Genomic DNA, 8,820 nt, shown 5'->3' with positions numbered 1-8,820 from the left:
AAAAGGCTCACATGTTTTGCTGGTCACTTGTTATTGACCACAGAAATTTGCTATAGAAGGAAAAAGCAGGGACATATGACATACCAAATATGACAAGATAAAACATCCTTTACTCTGTTTGAATTCAGATAGGAGTGAAATTCTCCAATCATGCACTATCTGTTTCATAGCCAGGCTCAGGAATAGACAGGTGAGAAACATTCCTTTTTAAAGGAACACAATAGGGAAACTGAGCCAGGGGGATCCCATCCTAGATTGAGTCTAGAATTGTCCCTTCAGTGTTTAGTCAGGTGAGAAATATTCCTTTGTGGCATGTGTCTCAGGTACTGATTTAATGCAGACAACTATACCCAAATTCAAACTCAAAACAAAAAATAGTAATGGTCCCAAATGCCTTTTACCTTAAACAGCAAGTCTCACTAATCACAACTTACAGTCAGATAACAGTTATTTCCACTCTCTTGGAGTTACAATAAACAATAAAGATTTACCAGGACACACACACATAAGGGATTCCATTTAACATCTTTCCTTCTCAGATTTAAAACTTTCCTGATGTAAAAGCCAATTATTAAAAATCCTTTCTGTCTATTACAACTTCTGTGCAAGTAATATTCATTGTTTAGAATTTGCATTAACCAACCAAATTCCTTTACTAGGACTGACGATCTTACCCACAGGAATGGGAGGACTGTTCTGAATGAACAGAAGGAATTTAAATAAACTTTTCACTCTATTATGGGACTGTTCTGAATGGGCAGAGGGAATCTAATTTTCACTCCATTCCCTCCTTTCCATACACAGGAATCACTTAACAATTTTAGATTTCAGTATTAAAACAGTAATCCCAATAACTTAGTTAACAATCCTACAACTTCATAGAAGATAGCCAAATTCTTTAGCTTTAACTTTTTTTTTTTTTTAACAGACAAGGGTGAAAATACCTGGTTTTCTAAATGACAGTTACAAAACATTAAAAGACAAGGTAAGCAGAACTGATAAAGTAACACAACTGGTGTTACACAATTTTCCCAACATCTTTTAGTTTCAACAAAATTCAAATTAAAAATTGCTTTCTCTTTAAAGTCTAAGAGAAATTCAGAAATACAATCCTAGAAATACAGTTTGAACACAACAATAACTGCAGATGGTATTATTTGCATTTCCAGAAATTCGTGATCTTATTACTTTTAGCAATTAAAACCACTTCAAAGGTAACAATTACATTAGAGAGATAATAATAATGTTGTATGTAACATATACCAGTCATTATGTTAAGCATTTTACAATCATTTTATCATTTTGATCCCATAACAAACAAGCATAATTATTTTTACAAATCAGAAAATGGGTCAAACAGAGATAAAATACTTTTTTGCAACTAGAACAAAGAAGTGAAGCTTACCAAGAGCAGAGAAACTGATGTCCCAGTGGTGACTTTCACAGGCAGAGTAGAGAATGCTCACTACAGGCCAGATTCATCCATCTCCCCCAACCCCCCCACAGTGGCAGAATTTACTGAGCCCCTAAGGCGATATGCAGGTGCTGGGACAGGGTGGGCAGAATGTCTAAGGTGGGCTACTCACAATCTTAGGAGTAATTTCAAATGATCAGTTCCCGAAATATTTCTGATTAATTTCACAACATACAAATCTGCTAAAATGATTTTACCTAAGATGATCTAACTTTCCATTGTAATTCCAGGTTGGCCAGACCAGAATGACAAGGAAAAGTGCTAAAATTTTTTTTGTTAATTTATTTCCCTAGCTGCAGCCCTTGAAGTCTGGCTGCTTGCACTTAAATCTTACAAGATAACACACTCATTCACAGCACACATGATACGGACAGGGACATACACCAACAGACAAACTGACAACAGGACAAATACAAACGTAGCTCACAAAAAGCAACCCAGAGAGAGAAGGCAATTAGAAGCTTGCTAGAAATCCCCATCATGAATTAGCTATTATCATTCTGAGGAAAGGCTTTGCAAGAATCCAAGGTCTGATAATAAAGGGCAATCCTGCAGCCTTTGCTCAGAGCACCCCTGCGGTCTTTGGAGGGGTGGGGAGTCTTGGTGCCCCAAAGTTTCTGACTGTCTTAAAGGAACAGGCCCCATGGGAATAGGTTCAGGCCTTTAGTTCTTAGGTGGATTGTAACTGTCCTCTTCAGGACCAGAGCCCTTACGGGAAAGCGAGGAGGGGGAAAGGGGAGGAGGGAGGCAACAGAGGCTTGAACAGAGGCTGCCTTCCTCAGGTCTAAGGTAGGGGAAGGCCAGGGGGAAGGATTGCATCTAGGTGCCGCCAGTTTCCCCAGATCAGAGGCCTTCAAGGGGAAGGGGAGGAAGGGGGCAAGGAATAGGATGGAGGGAGTGAAGGGAAGGACATACTGGAGCCCTTGAAGAAGAAAGGATTTTTGCCAGGACACGGCTAGGTGCTGAAGCAGCTCCCAGCCCTAGAGGGAAGAGGCTACCTGTCTTGTTCTTGTTCAGCCAATTCAGCAAGCCCAGGATGAAACGTCCTCGCTGCTGGCTAGTTGTTTTGTTGGCCTTTCTTAATTTGGTTGTAAGATAAAGTAACTTTGACTGGTCCAAAAGAGCCCTGTGGTGGCCAACATAATTTAGGGCTGTCTTTAATTGATTGACACTAGTGCTAGTAATACCTGTGATCATCAGGTTGGTAACGGCTTGACACACAAGAAGCAGGGGTCTTGTCAGCCGGATTTCTACTTCTAGTTTTTGACTGACCCATAGCTAGCTGATTTCCCTAGATCGATCTTCAGAGGAGACCTAATTAATACAGAGGCGTTTTCATGCAGAGTGGTCTCTGTCCTGCGGTTATCTTTAAAGGGAATTATTGAGTCCTTTGGAAGCTGGGAATGGAAGGACTTACCCCGAACCCGTCAAGGCCCAGGACTCTAGGAAAAACGGTTCCTATTGGCGCCAGAGTCCTGGCGTTGGCGAGATGAGGAAATGCCCGTCCTGTTCCTCAGTTCCAATCCACGTTTGGGCGCCATAACTGTTGACCTGAATACTTCGTTAGAGAAAAGGCAACAGGCTAAATGCATACGTTTTATGATTTAATTAATTAATCAATTCCCCATAAAGATAACAGTTACATAGCGCTATGGAGCCAGGATCAAAACTGGCTGACTTAGTACAGAAATTGACTGTCTTAAGTACATTTTGCCATGAGAAAGGAGTTCTCACACTGTAAACACATTGTAATTAGGTTTTGTGATCCCAGGCTAAGGGCGTCTTCCTTCCTTAGCATGCCTTTGTGATCCAAGGTAAGGAAAAGTCCCATCACCCAGACTGCAGACATCCTGTCCTAAATGGGCCTTTGAAATGTTTATTCACAACCCAAGGTGTAGGCATCCTCTAAACAAAGGAGACTATTAGGTCCAGACTCTTCTTAATTCAAACTTTGGCCCTTATTAAAGTCTAAAATTTATATTAAATATTAACAATAAATATCTCATGCCTCATACCAAAGGAGTGTATTGTTCAGCAGTGTACAGAATTTCATTAAATTTCATCTGAAAAACAACAGACAAAAGCAGGGAAATAAAACTCAAACCATTAACATAATCTACTGTCATATATAGAAGGCTACACCTAAAGCCGCCCTCAATTCCAAACCTCCTTACAGACATATAAGACAGATAAACACAGCATACTTGAAGGCTACTAGCACAGTTTCACTCTTGATTTGATCAGACAGGAAAGACACTAAGAAGGGGTTAATATTTTTACTTTATTCTACTGTCAGAAGAGGATTGCTGATAATGGGAGCACAAACTCCTATAAGGTAACTACCCCTACGTATCTATGGGGTCAATGGAGACAGGCATGACTTGTGCTTCCCCTAAATTCCCTCAAGCCTCAATGGGGACCAGTTGAGGCACACATATCATTTGCACACTTAATCCTTAGGGTTTCCCATTCACTATCTTGTGACCACCTGTTTTATGGACCAATAGAAAAAGAAGCCATATTGCCAGCAATGGTCTTACAAGTTTACATCATCCCACCCTTGTGATGAGGTTCAAACTCTGGGAACTTCCTTGAACTTCCCTGGAATTTCCTCACTTAACCTGGCTTCTCATATTCAAATTGTGCTCTCTGTTTCTCCTCACAGAATCTGACCTTTCACACTCAAATTGATCTCTTTCTGTATCTCCTCACAGAATCTGGCCTTTCATACACAGATCTGTGATCATTGTCTGTTATCCCTTGATTGCCCTACCTGCTTCCCACCCAAACCTTCCATTGTCTATCTCCTGATAGCCTCCAGGTGTTTCCAGTCTTTGACCCTCCTTGGACTTCTCAAGACCCTTCCTAAACCCCTCCTCCCATCACCCTGGACTACCAGGCCACGCCCCCCACATCCCTCCTATACTCTTTTCTGTATTTAAGTCCCACCTTGCCTCCATGAAGGTGCTCAGATGCAATCCAGCTCAGACTCTGTCTAGCTGGCATTGTGTCTGGCCCACTTGTGAATACCAGCGTCACAAGTGCTTAGGCTCCTTAAGAGGCAACCCAATTAGGCGAATCCTTAATAAACTTTGTTTTCTTTGGCTTTAAGAAGGCTTGAGTCGAATTCATTCGAGCACGACCCGCACCGTCGGTATTTTGGGGTCCCCTTCACCATAAACCTCATCATTTTTGGTTCCCTGATCCAGATACCTGCTAATCTCAAGTTCTTCTGCTCAAACTGGAAGGTATGTAAGCCTCCCCTCTCTCTATCCCCTTCTTGCTCTCCAAGCACCTTGGAAGCGGATTTTCCGACCTGTCTTCAGGTCCCAGTATCAGGCAAAGTCTCTGAACTTTCTGGGCGCTAGAGAGTTAGAGACTCAGGTTGTTGGTCCATTGGTTAAGCAGTGGACCTGGGAATTCTCTGGATTTCCTGGGCTCAAGGAAATCGGGGAAAACTTGGTTACTTTTCTTGTGTGTTCCTAAGTCTCTGAACTTTCTGGGCGCTAGAGAGTTAGAGACTCAGGTTGTCGGTCCATTGGCTGTGTTTGAGGCCGTGGACCTGGGCATACCCTCCAAAGCACAATTCTCTGAACTTTCTGGGCGCTCGAAGGTTAGAGAAACGTCAGTTAAGGGGGTGCCCAATTCTCTGGATTTCCTGGGCGCAAGGAAATCAGGGAAAGCTCGGTTATTTTTTGTCCTCTTGTGTTTTTTTCTCAAGGCTTACTTCCACGTCCTCCTTTAGGAGGGGGGGGACTTCCAGTCCCAAAGGAAAAAAAAATGGGTCAAAATTCATCAATTCCAAGGAATTCGCCTTTGGGCTGTCTTTTACAAAACTGGAAAAAATTTAACTGCTCTAAAGACCTTAAAAAGAAAAAGTTGGTATTCTTTTGCAACACACTTTGGCCTCAGTATCACCTGGAGGACAACGAGGTGTGGCCCATATTTGGGACCTTACAAAGTGATATCGTTTTAAAATTACAATTATATTGCCTCCAAAAGGGAAAATGGATAGAAATACCTTATGTAAGGGCCTTTGTAGAACTTTCTCAGGACCCCATTCTCAGAACAGATTGTAAGATGCTTGTAGCTGAAGTCGTCCCACAAAAGGGAAGTGGGGGTGAATTGGATGTTTTGGATGATCCCCTGTTTATGGTTCCTAGGATCTTGACCTTACCTCCTTCTCTACCTCCGTTACCGCCATTCCAACCCCCTCCCCAAGCCCTCCTGAGTCCTCCAGTTCCCCAACCTCCTACTCCTCCCCCACCCCCCCTGAGTCCTTCCACCCCCCCCTCAGCCACCTCTACCCCAACCTTTCCTTTGCCCCAATCCCCCCCAATTCCTGATCCTGTACCTCCTCCCGTGCCTCCCCCCCCTTCGGTACCCCTTTCCCCTCCCTCTCCTCAACCCCTCCCGAGCCCTTCACCAGCTCCCCAACCTCCTACTGCTCCCCTACCTCCCCTGAGTCCTTCCACCCCCCCCCAGCCACCTCTACCCCAACCTTTCCTGTACCCCAACCCCCCCCAATTCTGGCTTTATTTGCTTATCCTGTATCTCCCGTGCCTCCCTCCATCCTGGTAACCCCCGATCAGTTCCCAGCCACTGGGTGTGCTGCGGTGCCTCCTTCTGCAGCTCCTCTTGCTGGGGCAACATTCGCTCAGGTTTTATTTCCCGCTCCCGTGGCATTCTCTGGGGCATCTCCCCCTTTGATCCCTACTCTTCCTCAGGTACCAGCGGATCTTTCCCCTTGCCAGCCAGATCCCTTGGCCCTGCAGCTTAATCCAGTTCAGCAGGTATTCCCCAGCCCCTCCCTCACAAGAAGTGGGACTTCTATCTTCCTCCACAAGCCCCTGTCCCCACTGGGCCCTCTGGGCTGTTTCCCTTGAGAGAAGTACCTACCCCACCCAGTGGGACAACCAGGATGCGTGTTCTGTTCTCTCTTTCAGATCTCCCCCAGATTAAAGAGAAACTGGGGAGATACTCGGAAGACCCCACTAGGTTTACTGAGGGTTTTAGGGACATATCCCTGCAATTTGAACTTTCTTGGAAGGATCTGCATATTCTTTTCTCTGTCTGTTGTACCTTTGAGGAGAAGGGGAGAATTTGGGAACATGCCCCAAAGTCTGGAGATCATATGGCTAGCAATAATCCCATAAAATTCCCCCCAGGAACAGCTGCTGTTCCCATGAGTGACCCCGATGGGACTATCAAAAGAGTGAGGACAGGGAAAAGAGAGACCTTATGATAATTTGCCTGTTAGAAGGCCTAAAAACTGCATTTCAAAAACAAGCAAATTTTCAAAAAATTAGGGAAATTACTCAGGAAGAAAAGGAAAACCCAGCCCTTTTTCAAAACCGGCTAGTAGAAGCTATTAAAAAGCATACAAATTTGGATCCTGACTCTGGAAGGGGCAATGACCCTTAGCATGTATTTTATTAATCAGTCTGCCCCAGATATTAGGAGGAAACTGCAGAAATTGGCAATGGGACCCCAAACACCTCAGGCCCAGTTACTGGAGATGGCCTTTGGAGTCTTTAACAACAGAGACCTCGTTGCAGCAGAGGAAAGAGAATGAAGGAGAAGGGCCAAGGCCAGGGAGCATGCTCAATTCCTGGCTGCTGCCTTGGCCAGGAAGAGACCCAGGGAGCACCCCTCCAGGGCACCCCCTTGGAGGAAGGCTGGCTACTTGGGCAGTGGGGAAACCTGCTTTCGTTGCCACAAGGAGGGTCACTGGTCCAAGGAGTGCCCCTCCAGGGCGCCCCCCCAGAGGGAGCCCCAGGAACCAACGCCTGTGGAACCGTGCCCATGCGACCAGGAGGGACATTGGAGGAAAGATTGTCCCTCAGGTGGGAAAAGTGGTGGAGCCGCCCCCCAGTACCCTGTCCTCCAGTCTTCTCGAGACTTGGAACGACAGGAAAACCTGGGTGCTGGCAGTGCTCCCACTTTCTCTACCTCTCTCGTCAAGCCCTGGGCAAAAACGAAGGCTGAAGGTAAGGTTACCCACTTTAACATGGCTAAATTCTCTGCTTTAACCAGTCACTCTGGCTCTCTCCGTCCCTTGACCCCTCGGGTCATAGGCATTGAAGGGGAAACTAAGGAATGTCTCCAGACATATCCCCTCCCCAGCCTGCTTGAGAATCTGTTGTTTAAACGCTCCTTCCTTATGCCCTCCTCTGACCTTGCCTCCTTGTTGGGAAGGGACCTGATGGTGAAATTGGGAAGTCAATTTTCTCTAGTTAAACCTCCCATCTCCCTTTTGCCGCTGTTTACTATGTCTTCCTTGGTTTGCTTGAGAGTGTGGGAGACAGGCCAAGTATTTGGGACCTTGGAATTCCAGAGAGAGCTACTTCTGCCACCCCAGCCATTGTTAGTCTCTCAGACCCTAAAGTGCTCCCCCATCTCAGCCAGTATCTGATTAAGCCTGAGACCTGGGAAGGACTACAACCTTTAATTGAAAAATTCCTTAAGTATAAAATCCTTGTTCCTTGTTTATGTCCATGCAACACTGCAACCCTTCCCACAAAAAAGCCTAATGGAGAATATGTTTTTGCTTTTGAATGTACTATGCAGGGGGAATCAAGTCCATGTAAGCTAACACAAAGTTTTTGAGACTCTGAAAACTAATTTGACCACCACCCCATCACCAGACCTACCCAGTCTGGGAAAACCTTTCACTCTGTATGTTGATGAGAGGACAGGCTTTGGGAGTCTTAACCCATTCCTTAGGACCTGACCCCAGGCCAGTTGAAGTTTTTATTTGCTCAAAATATGCTTTCCTTGTTCTACATACCTGTGGAGCAATCTGGAAAGAAAGGGGATATCTGACAGCAAAAAACTCCCCTATCAAACATGCCCTTCTATGTTTTGGCCTTGCCACAGTCATCTTTAATTCTCTCCAGAGAAATTATCTTTTATGCCAGGGAAATTGTCTTTTCTTTACACTCCTTTTGTACCTGTTTGGTGTGTGTTTGCCTAACCTCCTTGCCAGGTTTGTCTTTTCCAGAGTGCAAGCCATCAACTTCCAGATGACAGCCCAGGCTGTATACCAACCTCCGTCTGAATCCAAGGTCTCCAGCCCACTAGACCCGGCATGACCCAGATTCTGAAGTCTGACCCCTTGAACAGGACCCATCGAGGCAGGGACAGCTCTACGCCCCTTGCCAGCAGGAAGAAGTTTCAGAAACTGAGACCTTCGCCCCTTACCCCAAAAGAATTTGGGTTCAATCTGTTTCAGGGGGTAATGATGAGGTTCAGACTCTGGGAACTTCCTTGAACTTCCCTGGAATTTCCTCACTTAACCTGGCTTTTCATATTCAGATTGTGCTCTCTGTTTCTCCTCACAGAAT

This window comes from Notamacropus eugenii, chromosome Y (genome assembly GCF_028372415.1).
Source record: "Notamacropus eugenii isolate mMacEug1 chromosome Y, mMacEug1.pri_v2, whole genome shotgun sequence".
NCBI classification, from domain to species: Eukaryota; Metazoa; Chordata; class Mammalia; order Diprotodontia; family Macropodidae; genus Notamacropus; species Notamacropus eugenii.
The sequence above is the reverse complement of the archived record's forward strand: the minus strand, read 5'-3'. Positions refer to the sequence as shown.